We start from the raw sequence: 14961 nt of genomic DNA, 5'->3' as shown, positions 1-14961 counted from the left end.
GCGGTTAAAGGCGCTACAGTCTGGAACCGCGCGACCGCTACGGTCGCAGGTTCGAATCCTGCCTCGGGCATGGGTGTGTGTGATGTCCTTAGGTTAGTTAGGTTTAAGTAGTTCTAAGTTCTAGGGGACTGATGACCTTAGAAGTTAAGTCCCATGGTGCTCAGAGCCATTTGATAGACGAGTTGAATATTTCACACATGGACAATTTTCTTTCGGAACACCCAGCCTGCCATTAGTTTGGCAATGCAGGGAACATACTTTTGTATTGAAACTTCCTGCAGATTAAAACTGTGTGCCGGGCCGAGACTTGAACTCGGGACCTTTGCCTTTCGTGGGCAAGTGCTCTACCAACTGAGCTACCCAAGCACGACTCACGCACCGTCCTCACAGCTTTTAATTCCGCCAGTACCTCGTCTCCTACCTTCCAAACTTTACAGAAGCTCTCCTGCGAACCATGCAGAACTAGCACTCCTGGAAGAAAGAGTTCGAGTCTCGGTCCGGCACACAGTTTTAATCTGCCAGGAAGTTTCATGTCAGCGAACACTCCGCTGTAGAGTGAAAATTTCATTGTACTTTTGTATTGTAGTTGTGATCTTCAATTCGAAGATTGGTTTTGATGCAGCCCTTCTCAATCTGCTTACTGTATTCATCTCTTGGTCTGACTCTACGATTTTAGCCCCCCAAAATTCCCTCTAATACTAAATTGGTGATCCCTTGATGCCTCAGAATGTGCCCTATCAACCGATCCCTTCTTTTGCTCAAGCTGTGCCACGAATTTCTTGTCTCCCCAGTTCTACTCAGCACTTCCTCATTAGTTACGTGATCTACCCATCTAATCTTCAACATTTTTCTGTAGCACCACATTTCAAATGCATCTATTCTCTTCTTGTCTAAGCTGTTTGTCAACCATGTTTCGCTTCAATATATGGCTATATTCCATACAAAGACTTTCAGGAAAGGCTTCCTAACATTTAAATCTATATTCGATGTTAATAAAGTTCTATTCTCAGAAATGCTTCTCTTGCCATTGCCAGTCTACATTTTACAACGTCTCTACTTTGGCCATCATTTGCTAAACAAATAGCAGAACTCATATGCCTCGTTTCCTAGCATAATTTCACCTGCATCACCTGACAAAACTCTACCATCTGGTGAGCAAGATGTATGAGACAGGCGAAATTCCCTCAGACTTCAAGAAGAATATAATAATTCCAATTCCAAAAAAAGCAGGTGTTGGCAGATGTGAAAATTACCGAACTATCAGTTTAATAAGTCACAGCTGCAAAATACTAACGCGAATCCTTTACAGACGAATGGAAAAACTGATAGAAGCCGACCTCGGGGAAGATCAGTTTGGATTCCGTAGAAATGTTGGAACATGTGAGGCAATACCGACCCTACGACTTATCTTAGAAGAAAGATTAAGGAAAGGCAAACCTACGTTTCTAGCGTTTTTAGACTTAGAGAAAGCTTTTGACAATGTTGAATGGAATACTCTCTTTCAATTCTAAAGGTGGCAGGGGTAAAATACAGGGAGCGAAAGGCTATTTACAATTTGTACAGAAACCAGATGGCAGTTATAAGAGTAGAGGGACATGAAAGGGAAGCAGTGGTTGAGAAGGGAGTGAGACAGGGTTGTAGCCTCTCCCCGATGTTATTCAATCTGTATTTTCAGTAAGCAGTAAAGGAAACAAAAGAAAAATTCGGGGTAGGTATTAAAATCCATGGAGAAGAAATAAAAACTTTGAAGTTCGCCGATGACATTGTAATTCTGTCAGAGACAGCAAAGGACTTGGAAGAGCAGTTGAACGGAATGGACAGTGTCTTGAAAGGAGGATATAAGATGAACATCAACAAAAGCAAAGCGAGGATGATGGAATGTAGTCGAATTAAGTCGGGCGATGCTGAGGGAATAAGATTAGGAAATGAGACACTTAGTGTAGTAAAGGAGTTTTGCTATTTGGGGAGCAAAATAACTGATGATGGTCGAAGTAGAGAGGATATAAAATGTAGACTGGCAATGGCAAGGAAAGCGTTTCTGAAGAAGAGAAATTTGTTAACATCGAGTATAGATTTAAGTGTCAGGAAGTCGTTTCTGAAAGTATTTGTATGGAGTGTAGCCATGTATGGAAGTGAAACATGGATGTAAAATAATTTAGACAAAAAGAGAATAGAAGCTTTCGAAATGTGGTGCTACAGAAGAATGCTAAAGATTAGATGGGTAGATCACATATCTAATGAGGGGGTATTGAATAGAACTGGGGAGAAGAGGAGTTTGTGGCACAACTTGACAATAAGAAGGGACCGGTTGGTAGGACATGTTCTGAGGCATCAAGGGATCACAAATTTAGCATTGGAAGGCAGCGTGGAGGGTAAAAATCGTAGAGAGAGACCAAGAGATGAATACACTAAGCAGATTCAGAAGGATGTAGGTTGCAGTAAGTACTGGGAGATGAAGAAGATTGCACAGGATAGAGTAGCATGGAGAGCTGCATCAAACCATTCTCAGGACTGATGACCAGAACAACAACAACACCTGACTTAATTCTGGTACATTCCATTATTCTTGTCTTGGTTTTGTTGATGTTCATTTTATATCCTCCTTTGAAGACAAGGTCCATTCCGTGCAATTGCTCTTCCGAGTCCTTTGCTGACTCTGACAGGATTACAATATCATCGGCAAACCTGAAAGCTTTTATTTCTTTTCCTTGAACTTTAATTCCTACTCCAAATTTTTCTTTGGTTTTCTTTACTACTTATTCTACGTATAGATAGAATAACATCGGGGATAGGCTACTAGCCTGTCGCACTCCATTCTCAAACACTGCTTCCCTTTCATACCCCTCGACTCTTGTAACTACCGTCTGGTTTCTGTGCAAGTTGCAAATAGCCTTTCGCTCCCTGTATTTTACCTCTGCTGTCTTCAAAATTTCAAAATAGTATTCCAGTCAACATTGCCAAAAGCCTTTCAATATTGTGAAAAGCCTTCTCCAAGTCTACAAATGCCATAAAGAGCACGTTTGTCTCTCCTTAACTACCTTCTAAGGTAAGTCATAGGGTCAGTATTGCCTTGACTTTCTGTATTGACGCTCTTTTGCTAACCATGCGGGAGTAGAACCCAGGTAAAAAGTGTGTATGAGGTTTAACCAAAAATACACCATATTTCTATAGGAGACTGTACGGTTAATTATAGAGATGAAGTCTTACACACAAATGTCTGGAAACAAATGTCTGTTGGATATGGACCAGACTGTCATATGATAGTCATATGTTTGATGATACTGTAGGTTTTACATTAGTTAACTTTGCGAAGAATTATGGAACATATGCTCATGAAAAATATGCACGTAGCAGGTGTGTATAGCACACATAAATGCCTTTAAATAGCCTAGCATACAGAAAGTCAAAGGATTCACGTCTGGTGAACGTAGAGGACACAATCAATCGTTCGTTAAAAGTTTGGATTATACTGTGGGACTGTAATCAGTCGTGCATTAACCGACTCCCGTTGTCTTTTTGCAAGAGCTACGTCTTGCAATAACGTAATTCATAATGGAGATATGGTTGATTAATAGCATCTGTTAATGTGTGTAGCAAGATTCTTGCCCCTACAAATCTTTCACCCTCAATTTTTATACATCGATACTAAAGCAAATTTGATGACTTACTTCCGTAATCGATCAAGTATTTGCATCCACACAAATAGGATTGTTGTAGTAATTTACTAATCTATTCAGCGTGAACCCCGTCTCATTTCTAAATAGACTGCAAGCTGCAAACCGTGGACCTTCAACGCTCAGATTCAATGATCGACCATTAGATAGGGCCGAAATCAGCGCTGTAGTTAACGTAATACGTACGGAGACAACAATAACTATTCAGAAATGAGCAATTAACGTGGAAGACTGCTTAATACCACCCAAATGAAGTGGAACATGTACCAAATGACGTTTGTTTTGGATGTGTATCTACAAGACACTTTTAAAATCATTGATCGATACCATTAGCAGAAAGAAGACGAGACCCTTTTTATACACATCCTGTGTGGTAGGGAAAGTGACGGCAAAGTTAAAAGTTGCTACCATTGTGAAACATCCTTGGAGAGGAACTTAATGACTATGTGTGGCCGACTGAGGCTCGATTGCAAATTTCTGCCTATCGTATATTGACTTCCATCCGCTGATCTATTCAAGGTGACAAAAAGTCTCAACAACGGAATTGCTGCTTTATCTTTCAAAATTTACGAAAGATTTCTGCCTCTATAGCCGAGTTAGCTTGTCTGTTAAAACTGATCTGTCAGACCGGCGTTGAGTAGGCTATGGATCGCCACAGAGATTCTCTTCACCATTAACAATACAAACACAGTATCACACTTTTTAATACACTACCACATTTTCAAAAAAATTAAACGGTTAAGAATAAGACACTGCCATAAAACATTGCCGGCCGCGGTGGTCTAGCGGTTCTAGGCGCTCAGTCCGGAACCGCAGGTTCGAATCCTGCCTAGGGCATGGGTGTGTGTTACGTCCTTAGGTTAGTTAGGTTTAAGTAGTTCTAAGTTCTAGGGGACTGATGACCATAGATGTTAAGTCCCATAGTGCTCAGAGCCATTTGAACCATTTGAACCATAAAACATCCTGAAGAATTGGTGTCAGTATTGGCGAATGAAAACGCTCCTTCACACTAGGCGCCTATAGGGGCCTTCGGAGTTGCTCAGCGAACAATTCCTTACGCCCATTTCTTCATTAACGCCGACAGTGCATACGTAGCACAACAGAAAGACGGAGCTACGAAGATAGAATGATACCAATCAATGGGTTGCTTTTAGAAATCAGTTTTTTTCTTTCTGTCGCATATATACGAACATTGGGTTCAGTGATATAGGCAAAGGTCTTGCCGCTGTGGTCACACCGGTCCCTGTCAGATCACCGAAGCAAAGCGCTGTCGCCTTGGCTAGCACTTGTGTGGGTGACCGTCCGGGTCTGCCGAGTGCTATTGGCACAAGTGGGATGCACTCAGACCTTGTGAGGTCAATTGATGAGTTACTTGACTAACAAACAGCTCCTCTGGTCACGAAAACTGACAACGGCTAGGAGAGCTGTGTGTTGACCACATCCCCCCCCCCCCCAAAAAAAAAATTGACATCCAGTGATTCCTATTATTGAGAATGACATGGTGGTTGGTCGATACCGTTGGGCCCTTAGAGGCCTGTTCAGACTAAGTTGAATTGAGTTACAGTGATTTTACGTGCGTACGGTTATAAGAAGAATTCTATTGACCATTGAAAAGAGGGAGAAACTGTCCACAAAAATCAGAGATTTCAAAGAATGAAGATCAAGTGATTTGAGTTAACTCTGAGGTTACTGGAATACTTTATCAGTTAGACAAGGGTGGAGAAGAACGACAGGGACAGTAGAGAGAAACGTCGGAAACCTCAATCTGGATGACTGGATCGGAAATTGAACTGTTTTCCTCCAGTACACAAGTTCAGTGACTTAAAAATTGTATCATGTCACTTCTATTACATATTTGAGGTTTAGTACATCCCATCACAAAGAATTCAACCATTATGAATGAGCGATACATCGTACACTTCGTTAGCGGGTGAGAAAGTTAGATACAGTGTGTTATTATTACCCACATGCTACGCATAATCAATTATCATGGCTGCGTTTGCTGATTAAGAAGCAGAGCCTTACCGAAAATCTAAGCCATTTTACCGTGTAAAGTGATACAGTCGTTAATGAAATATACTCTAATTCGAGAGCAGCGAACTTGAAATATCCGCGTGGCCATGTAGATATTTTATGTTTTCTGTTGCTCTTTAAATCACTCCAGGAAAACGCCCTGATGAAAAGATCACAGCTCATCTCCTGCCTCACCAGGTTTAATTTACGTCTGTGCTCATTTTCTGACAATCTGAAGGACGTTAAATTGTATTGTACAGTACTGTTGCGGGGTGTGGGATCCTTACCAGATAGGATTAACGGAGTACATCTAGAAAGTTCAAAGAAGGGCAACACATTTTGCATTATCGAGAAATAGCGGAGTGAGTGTCACGGATGTGATACAGGGTTTAGGGTGGAAATAATTAAAACAAAGGCATTTTTAGTTGCTGCGGGATCTCCTCACGAAATTTCAATCATCAAGCTTCTCTTCCGAATGCAAAAATATTTTGTTGATGTCAGTTTGCGTAGGGAAAACGATCGATATCAGAAAATGCGGGAAATCAGATTCCGCATGGAACGATATAGGTTTTTCCCGCGCGACGTTCGTGAGTGGAATAATAGAGAATTAGTACGAAGGTGGTTCGATTAACCATGTGCCAGGAACTTAAGTGTGATTTGTAGTGTAGTCTTGTAGATGTAAATGTAGATGCTTGACAGTTGCTGAGGAACAACTGACATTTGCTGCGGAACAACCTACAATTGTTACAGAACGCACGACCAATGGCGTAAAAGGAAATGTAAAATGGCGTGACGCGTTAACTGAAGCGAAGCCTGTGCAAGAACGCTCCGTATGATTTCGATGGTACATGCAGTACGGTGTTTGACGGAAGTTGTTGTGGAACCGATTGGTAAGGTAACATGTCCCTAAAACATCATTTCAGTGCTTACGATTGTGGATGAACGGTTGGACGACTCGAAGCCGGTCAAAGTGTCATTACTGTGGCCACGGAAATGGGCATCTCCAAAAGTGACATCTCCCGGTTAAAAAACCCGCTGAAGGCGGAAATACCATGCGAAAGCATGCCGGTGGTCGTAGACGGAAAACCACACAACAAGAGAATCGATTCGTAGTCCTAGTGGCGGAAAGGAACACACTTCTCACTCCTTGGCAAACCCCGGCAGATAACTGCCAGAACCTTTTTGCGGCATTTAAATCAGGCTGATTTCTGTGTTCGGGAGTCTGTTAAATGCATTCCACTTCAACCACGCTATCGTTATGAAAGGGTTGGTCGGTGTAGCGCGAGCGTTGGTTGTTGGTTGGTTGATCTAGAGCTGGGGTTCCCAACAAAATTTTCTCGAGGACCCCCTCATCGAGCATGATTGGTACCTTGCCATATCACAGTATCACGTACCTAAAAAGCCAAATTAAGGGTCTTTTTATACGTTTTCTAATTTTGGTACTTAGAAAAAACATTAATATATTCCTTATTGAAAAAATATTGAGCTTAAAGCTTTTTCAATTTAGCCATCATTGTTATTGTTAAGTTTTTGATTATTGCTCAAAAGCTTTGCCTTCAAATCTGGGTGTTTAGTATAACAAAATCCTTAAAAAAATAAAAATTGTGTATGAACTGAAAATGACCGGAAAAAATTAAAACTGAGTGTATTGGTCTTTCAAGTGTACTACACTTGAGATTGCATTGAGTAGACATGTGTGAAAAATAAGAAAACACTAATTTCATACAAGGTATTATTTATTTGAAAAAATACAGTTACAACAGAGTAATCCATCAGCATACAGTTAGTTTTAATTTTCAGTTCTTAATGAGATGAGTTCAATCTGACCTTTTAGTCCATTATTTCTGAAATATTAGGTTCCAAACTTGAAACTTCCACTCTGAAATCCGACCTCATGTCGAGCCTATTCCTGTATTTGTTTTTCATGAAACACATGGAAGAAAATGCTTGCTCACACCGATATGTGGTTGCAAATGGAAGGATCTTTTTCATTGCCTTATCTCCAAGTTTCTTGTAGTACTTGCGTGCTGATGCTCAGAAGTCTGTAATTTTATCACCAATGAAAATGTTTATCCTCGTACCACAGCTGGACAGATCCACAAGTTGATCTTGCTATTCTTCAGTGAGGCCTTGGATTTTGTCTATTTATTCACAGCTGAAGGGATTTAGAATCCATCTATCGCCAGGGTCAGGTTCAAGAAATTACTCTCTAAAAGCGGTGGCTAGACTGCGTAGATGCTCGGCTACATTGATCTTGATCTTGTCAGTTAAACTCTCCTCTGATGACTCCAAGAATTGTTTTAAAGAAGAAAAGTTAGTTAGTGACTCGTTTTCTATCCTTGACGCCCAGATCTGACACTTTTTGACCATAACACTAATCTTATCCTCAACTTTGAACATGTCTACATTTTTTCCTTGTAAACTCAAATTTAACACATTCAAGTGTTCAAACACATCAGCTAAGTACGCAACTGAGCAAAGCCAAGAGAAGTTAGCGAGAAAATCCGCGTTCTTTGTGTCAAGAAGGAAGGCTAAGTTCAAAAAATCTTGACAAAATCCTACCTCGAGTAAGCCATCTTACTTCCGTATGAATAAGAAGTTGCTCATGCTCACTGCCGATCCCTTTACACTCTAGGAAGACACTAGACGCAGAAGTTAGCGTTCGCTAAAGCTCTGCTCATGCAGGAAGCGGTCAAAACGAAAAAAATCTGTTATCATACGAAATATATTTAATATATTTTTTATTCTAATAGCATCTTGCGTACCCCTCTGGCATAGCGTACACCTCTGGGGGTCCGCGGACCACCTGTTGGGAACCTCTGGTCTAGAGTGATGTTTCCCGACTGGTCCCGCTTCACTTTGGCAAGTGATTCTCCCTACCAGTTGGTGTGGAGAGAGTGGGTCACATGTTACATACCACATAATGTTCGTGAACGTCATCTTTGTGGCCTAGTTGTTATGGTGTGGAAAGGCATTATGCACAGTGGCCTAATACCGCTGCATATTTTTGCGCGAGGTACCGTTATAGCACAGGGTGTTGCAGGGAGATTACTTTGGAATCGTGTCTGTCCGTTCAGGGGTGTGGTAAGTCCAGATCTTTTGTTTATGGATGACAATGCCCACTCACACAGAACTGCTGAGATTCAGCACCTAAAACCTATAGTGATTTCCTGGGATGCCCTTGGCAGATGTTTTTCTAAGCGAGCACCACTCCTTGAACCTTGCAAGGACTGTAAACCGCTTCGAGAGAGGAGTGTGGCAATATTCCCCAAGGACTCCTCAACATTATTTGGCCAGTATGAATAACAGGAGTGAAATGTGCTTTAGTGTCCGAGGAAGGCATGTTCCTTACTGGTAGTCGCACTGATGACAAAATGGTAGATATAGAAATAGACGACAGAGGGATAGAGAAACAATTAAAATCGCTCAAAAGAGGAAAGGCCGCTGGACCTGATGGGATATCAGTTCGATTTTACACAGAGTACGCGAAGGAACTTGTCCCCCTTCTTGCAGCGGTGTATCGTAGGTCTCTAGAAGAGCGTAGCCTTTCAAAGGATTGGAAAAGGGCACAGGTCATCCCCATTCCCAAGAAGGGACGTCGAACAGATGTGCAGAACTATAGACATATATCTCTAACGTCGATCAGTTGTAGAATTTTGGAACACGTATTATGTTCGAGTATAACTACTTTTCTGGAGACTCTGTAGGAATCAGCATGGGTTTCGAAAAAGATGATCGTGTGAAACCCAGCTCGCGCTATCCGTCCACGCGACTCAGAGGGCCATAGACACGGGTTCCCAGGTAGATGCCGTGTTTCTTGACTTCCGCAAGGCGTTCGATACAGTTCCCCACAGTCGTTTAATGAACAAAGTAAGAGCATATGGACTATCAGACCATTTGTGTGACTGGATTGAAGAGTTCCTAGATAACAGAACGCAGCATGTCATTCTCAATGGAGAGAAGTCTTCCGAAGTAAGAGTGATTTGAGGTGTGCCGCAGGGGAGTGTCATAGGACCGTTGCTATTCACAATATACATAAATGACCTTGTGGATGACATCGGAAGTTCACTGAGGCCTTTTGCGGATGATGCTGTGGTGTATCGATAGGTTGTAACAATGGAAAATTGTACTGAAATGCAGGAGGATCTGCAGCGAATTGACGCATGGTGCAGGGAATGGCAATTGAATCTCAATGTAGACAAGTGTAATGTGCTGCGAATACATAGAAAGAAAGATCCCTTATCATTTAGCTACAATATAGCAGGTCAGCAACTGGAAGCAGTTAATTCCATAAATTATCTGGGAGTACGCATTAGGAGTGATTTAAAACGGAATGATCGTCGATAAAGCAGATCCCAGACTGAGATTCATTGGAAGAATCGTGAGGAAATTCAATCCGAAAAGAAAGGAAGTAGGTTACAGTACGCTTGTTCGCCCACTCCTTGACTACTGCTCAGCAGTGTGGGATCCGTACCAGATAGGGTTGATCGAAGAGATAGAGAAGATCCGACGGAGAACAGCGCGCTTCGTTACAGGATCATTTAGAAATCGCGAATGCGTTACGGAGATGATAGACAAACTCCAGTGGAAGACTCTGCAGGAGAGACGCTCAGTAGCTCGGTACGGGCTTTTGTTGAAGTTACGAGAACATACCTTCACCGAGGAGTCAAGCAGTATATTGCTCCCTCCTACGTATTTCTCGCGAAGAGACCATGAGGATAAAATCAGAGAGATTAGAGCCCACACAGAGGCGTACCGACAATCCTTCTTTCCACGAACAATACGAGACAGGAATAGAAGGGAGAACCGATAGAGGTACTCAAGGTACCCTCCGCCACACACCGTCAGGTGGCTTGCGGAGTATGGATGTATATGTAGATGTAGAGGTAGTCCAATAACGACTTTTATGTTGGGAGTCTGACCGGTGTAAAACGTGAACGTTATTTGTATCTGTTATCTTGCTTTCCCATGTTGTGAAATCTGTACCATTTTTCGTTGTAAATATACCACTGCACTCGTTTCATGTTTTCCGTCATCGCCTGTCCAACCGTGTCTCTGTTCCTTAGCAATTGTCAAGCAGTGTACTAGCCAGCAGTGCATTTTCATCAAGGATGCTGGCAGCGCAACTCGGTCTCCACAGAGACCCGCCTTAAGCTGTGCACCGCGCACTGTCAGACCTCAGCTCGCCCCATTATCGCGTATGATTAACTGAAGGCAGTCTGTAGACCGACGGTGTAGAGCGGACGGGACTTGCAACCTGATAACATTGGCATTCGTCACGGCAGAGCAGTAAGGGAGGCTTTTCCCGGGGGCCGGCTGGGCGGCGGAGCTAATGAAGAGAAACGGCCAGGGTGTAGCTAGAGTGTGCGCACCTGGCCCGGTCGATACCGGGCGCCGGTGCTCGCCCGGCCGGGGGCGTCGGAGGGAGGGGGCAGTAGCAAATCTCGTGTCCTCCGTGGGCGGCGCAACCGGGAGGCGTGGCCTGCCGCTGCCGCTTCCCACCCGGAAGCTCTTTTCCTTTCTCGGAAGCTGCGCCATCCGGCTCGTACCGTGCGAAGTTGTACAAAAAACGATATGGCCTGTCAACATCGAGAGACGAAGCAATGGCTGAGCTTCAGCTACATCGATATTAGTATTTGAATGTCACCTTACTGTTAGTGGTAGACAGTACGCAATGTACTAGTAACGTTTTATAGCAACTCGGTTTCTTTAGCATTCGACGCGCATGAGGGACTACAGTCGCTGTGCTTCCGTACGAGCCTGAATTTCTCTAATTTTACCGCTGCGAAAATTACGTCAAACCAGTGTGGGAATAACTAATATCTTTCTTGACTGACGAGACAGTATTTAAGGGATGTGTAATATTTTGACAATTGCGTCTCCCAGTCAAGACCAATGAGTAAGGCGGGTGCCAGGTTGACATTCATTGGGACAGTCCTTAGAAAATGTAGTCCATCATCAAAGGAGATGCTGGCCGGAGTGGACGAGCGGTTCTAGGCGCTACAGTCTGGAACCGCGCGACCGCTACGGTCGCAGGTTCGAATCCTGTCTCGGGCATGGATGTGTGTGATGTCCTTAGGTTACTTAGGTTTAAGTAGGGGACTGATGACCTCAGAAGTTAAGTCCCATAGTGCTCAGAGCCATTTTTAAACAAAGGAGGTGGCTTACAAAACACTCGTTCGACCTATACTTGAGTATTGATCATCAGTGTGGGATCCGTACCAGGTCGGGTTGACAGAGGAGATAGAGAAGATCCAAAGAAGTACGGCGCGTTTCGTCACTGGGTTATTTGGTAAGCGTGATAGCGTTACGGAGATGTTTAGCAAACTCAAGGGGCAGACTCTGCAAGAGAGGCGCTCTGCATCGCGTATAGCTTGCTGTCTAGGTTTCGAGAGGGTGTGTTTCTGGGTGAGGTATCGAATATATTGCTTCCCCCTACTTATACCTACCGAGGAGATCACGAATGTAAAATTAGGGAGATTCGAGCGCGCACGGTATCTTTCCGGCAGTCGTTCTTCCCGCGAACCATACGCGAGTGGAACAGAAGAGGCAGGTAATGACAGTGGCACGTAAAGTGCCCTCCGTCACACGCAGTTGGGTGGCTTGCTGAGTATAAATGTAGATGTAGAGTATGATTGCAGTGCTCTTACACAAACTAAACAATCTTTAAACGAATAGTGCATCTCTTCTCTGAATCTTCTCTATCTTTTCCTGTAGTTCAATTTTTAAGGGTCTAAAACTGACGAACAATACCGAATAACTGGTCAGATGAGTATTTTCTACGTGTACCACTTACTGGGTGTGTTACAATTCCACTCATGAGACAAAACACCATGACCACATGTTTAATAGCTTTTTTGTCCGCCTTTGGAACGAAATACATCACTGATTCTGTGTATAAGCAGTCCGATAGCTTGTTGGTAGGTTTGTGGTGGTATGTGACATTAAATGTCTACGCACAGTCATGTAATTCACGTAGATAATAGGCCGCTGATTTGTGTACGCTGTGATGGCGCCCGATAGAGACTCAGATGTGTTCCACAGGATTTACATCATGCGAATTCGTCCACCGAGACATCAACATGCTTTAAGTATAATGGTTCTCAAACGACTGTAGCACGGTTCTGGCTCCGAGCCACGGACAATCATACTGCTGAAAGATGCATCGCCATCGCGGAAGACATAAAGCATGATGGGATGTAGGTTGTTTGCAGCTGCCAATGTGTCTTCGATTGCTACCACAGGTGCCATGCAAGTTCAGGAGAATGTCTCCCATAGCGTAATACTGCTCCCATCAGGCTGCATCCCTGGCGCACTGCACATTTCGAGCCGCCGTTCACCTCGCTGATGGCATTTGCGGGGAGGCCCGTCATGGTTCCGTGCCCGCTGCAGTCGTAATTGACGATGTCCTTGGATCAGCACGTTACGATGAACAATGTGTTCCGAAACTCTTACGCGTGCACCAGCATTGTGCTCTTTCGGCAGAGATGCCACAGGTCACCATTTATCCTACTTTACAGAGCAGACAAGCCTCCGAACTCCACATTCTGTGAAGGGTCGTGGACGTCCAACCATTTAGCACCCAGTGGTAGTTTCATTGTCCTTATACCTCCTTCCATAGATGCTGACGACAGTAGCACGTGAACATTCGGCCAACTTCGCCGTTTTCGAGATACTCGTTCATAGGCTCTGTGTAATAATAATCTACCCTTCGTCAAAGTCATTTATTTCAATGGACTTCTTCGTTTGTAGCCCATATCTTCCACCGTCCGTATCTGCTCCGATTATATACTTTTGTTACCGCGTCACATGACCACAACGTCACCAGGCGACATCCAACCTCGCAGAGGGAACTAGTCATAATGTTTTGGCATATCAGTGTATTCTTATAATAAATCTCGTTCTTGAATTTGCATTCCCAACAAGAAGTCATTCCATTTCAAATCATTCTAGAATGATATTCCTAGACCTCTATCGTGTGCGGCATTCCAGTTATGACTGAATCAAGCAGTATCGTGTCTCTTAGTTTATTTATTCGAGTTACATCACATTTATTGATATTGATGGACAGATGCCAGTCTTCGCACCAAGAGACGATCATCTGGATATCTTCTCGCATTTTACAGCATTCTATAAAGGTCGAACCTCCCTGAATAGAAATGCGTTTTTCATGAATAATCTCACAAGGGTACCACGAGATCTGTCAACCAAGGATCTTGATGAGTCTTCGGTATGTTGTAGAGGGACCTGTCCTGAGTACCTAGCTAGCGGCTTCTCATGCGACGGCCTCTAGTTTCCGAGAAAATCGATGTTGAAGTTTTATGCGTGCGTTCTAGACCCGTAACGTTAGTACACTGAAGCGCCAGAGAATACGGTGTACGCATACGTATTCAAATGCAGAGATATGTAGACAGGCAGAACACGGCATTTCGGTCGGCAACGCCTGTATAAGACAAGTGTCTGGCACAGTTGTTACGCAGATCGGTTACTGCTGCTACAATGGCAGGTTATCAAGATTTAAGTGAGTTTGAACGTGGTGTTATAGTTGTCGCACGAGTGATGGGACACAGCATTACCGAGATAGCAGTGAAGTGGGGATTTTTCCGTACGACCATTTCACGAATGTACTGTGAATATCAGGAATCAGGTTAAACATCAAATCTCCGACATTGCTGCGGCCGAAAAAGATCCTGTAACAAGAACAAGAACAACGACTGACTGAAGGTAATCGTTCAGTGTGACAGAAATGCAACCCTTTCGCAAATTGCTGCAGATTTCAGCGCTGGGGCATCAAAAAGTGTCAGTGTGCGAACCATTCAACGAAACATTATTGATATGGGCTTTCGGCACCGTAGGCTCACTCGTGTATCCCTGATGACTGCACGACACAAAGCTTTACGTATCGTCTCGGCCCGTCAACAGTGACACTGGACTGTTGATGACTAGTAATATCTTGCGTGGTTGGACTGGTCTCTTTTTCAAATTGTATCGAGCGGATGGACGTGTACTGGTATGGGGACAACATAAACATCCTACCTGATCAGCTGTATCCATTCATGTCCATTGTGCATCCCGACGGACTTGGCCGATTTCAGAAGGACTATGCGACACTCGACACTTCCAGAATTGCTACAGAGTGGCTCCAGGAACACTCTTCTAAATTTAGGTACTTACGCTGGCCATATAACTCCCCAGACTTGAACATTATTGAGCATATCCTGGATGCCTTGCAATGTGCTGTTCAGAAGAGATTTCCACCCTTTCGTACTCTTAC

The 14961-nt window shown here is 43.5% G+C and overlaps 1 non-coding gene across 1 annotated transcript; it reads right to left on the bottom strand.

Annotated features, from left to right (window-relative positions):
* Positions 1 to 292: 292 nt before the first annotated feature.
* On the bottom strand, positions 293 to 367 carry Trnas-cga (transfer RNA serine (anticodon CGA)). Its single transcript has one exon. It is a non-coding gene; the product is annotated as a tRNA-Ser (tRNA).
* Positions 368 to 14961: the final 14594 nt, after the last annotated feature.

The sequence above is a fragment of the Schistocerca cancellata genome, chromosome 4 (genome assembly GCF_023864275.1).
Source record: "Schistocerca cancellata isolate TAMUIC-IGC-003103 chromosome 4, iqSchCanc2.1, whole genome shotgun sequence".
NCBI lineage: Eukaryota > Metazoa > Arthropoda > Insecta > Orthoptera > Acrididae > Schistocerca > Schistocerca cancellata.
The sequence above is the reverse complement of the archived record's forward strand: the minus strand, read 5'-3'. Positions and strand labels throughout refer to the sequence as shown.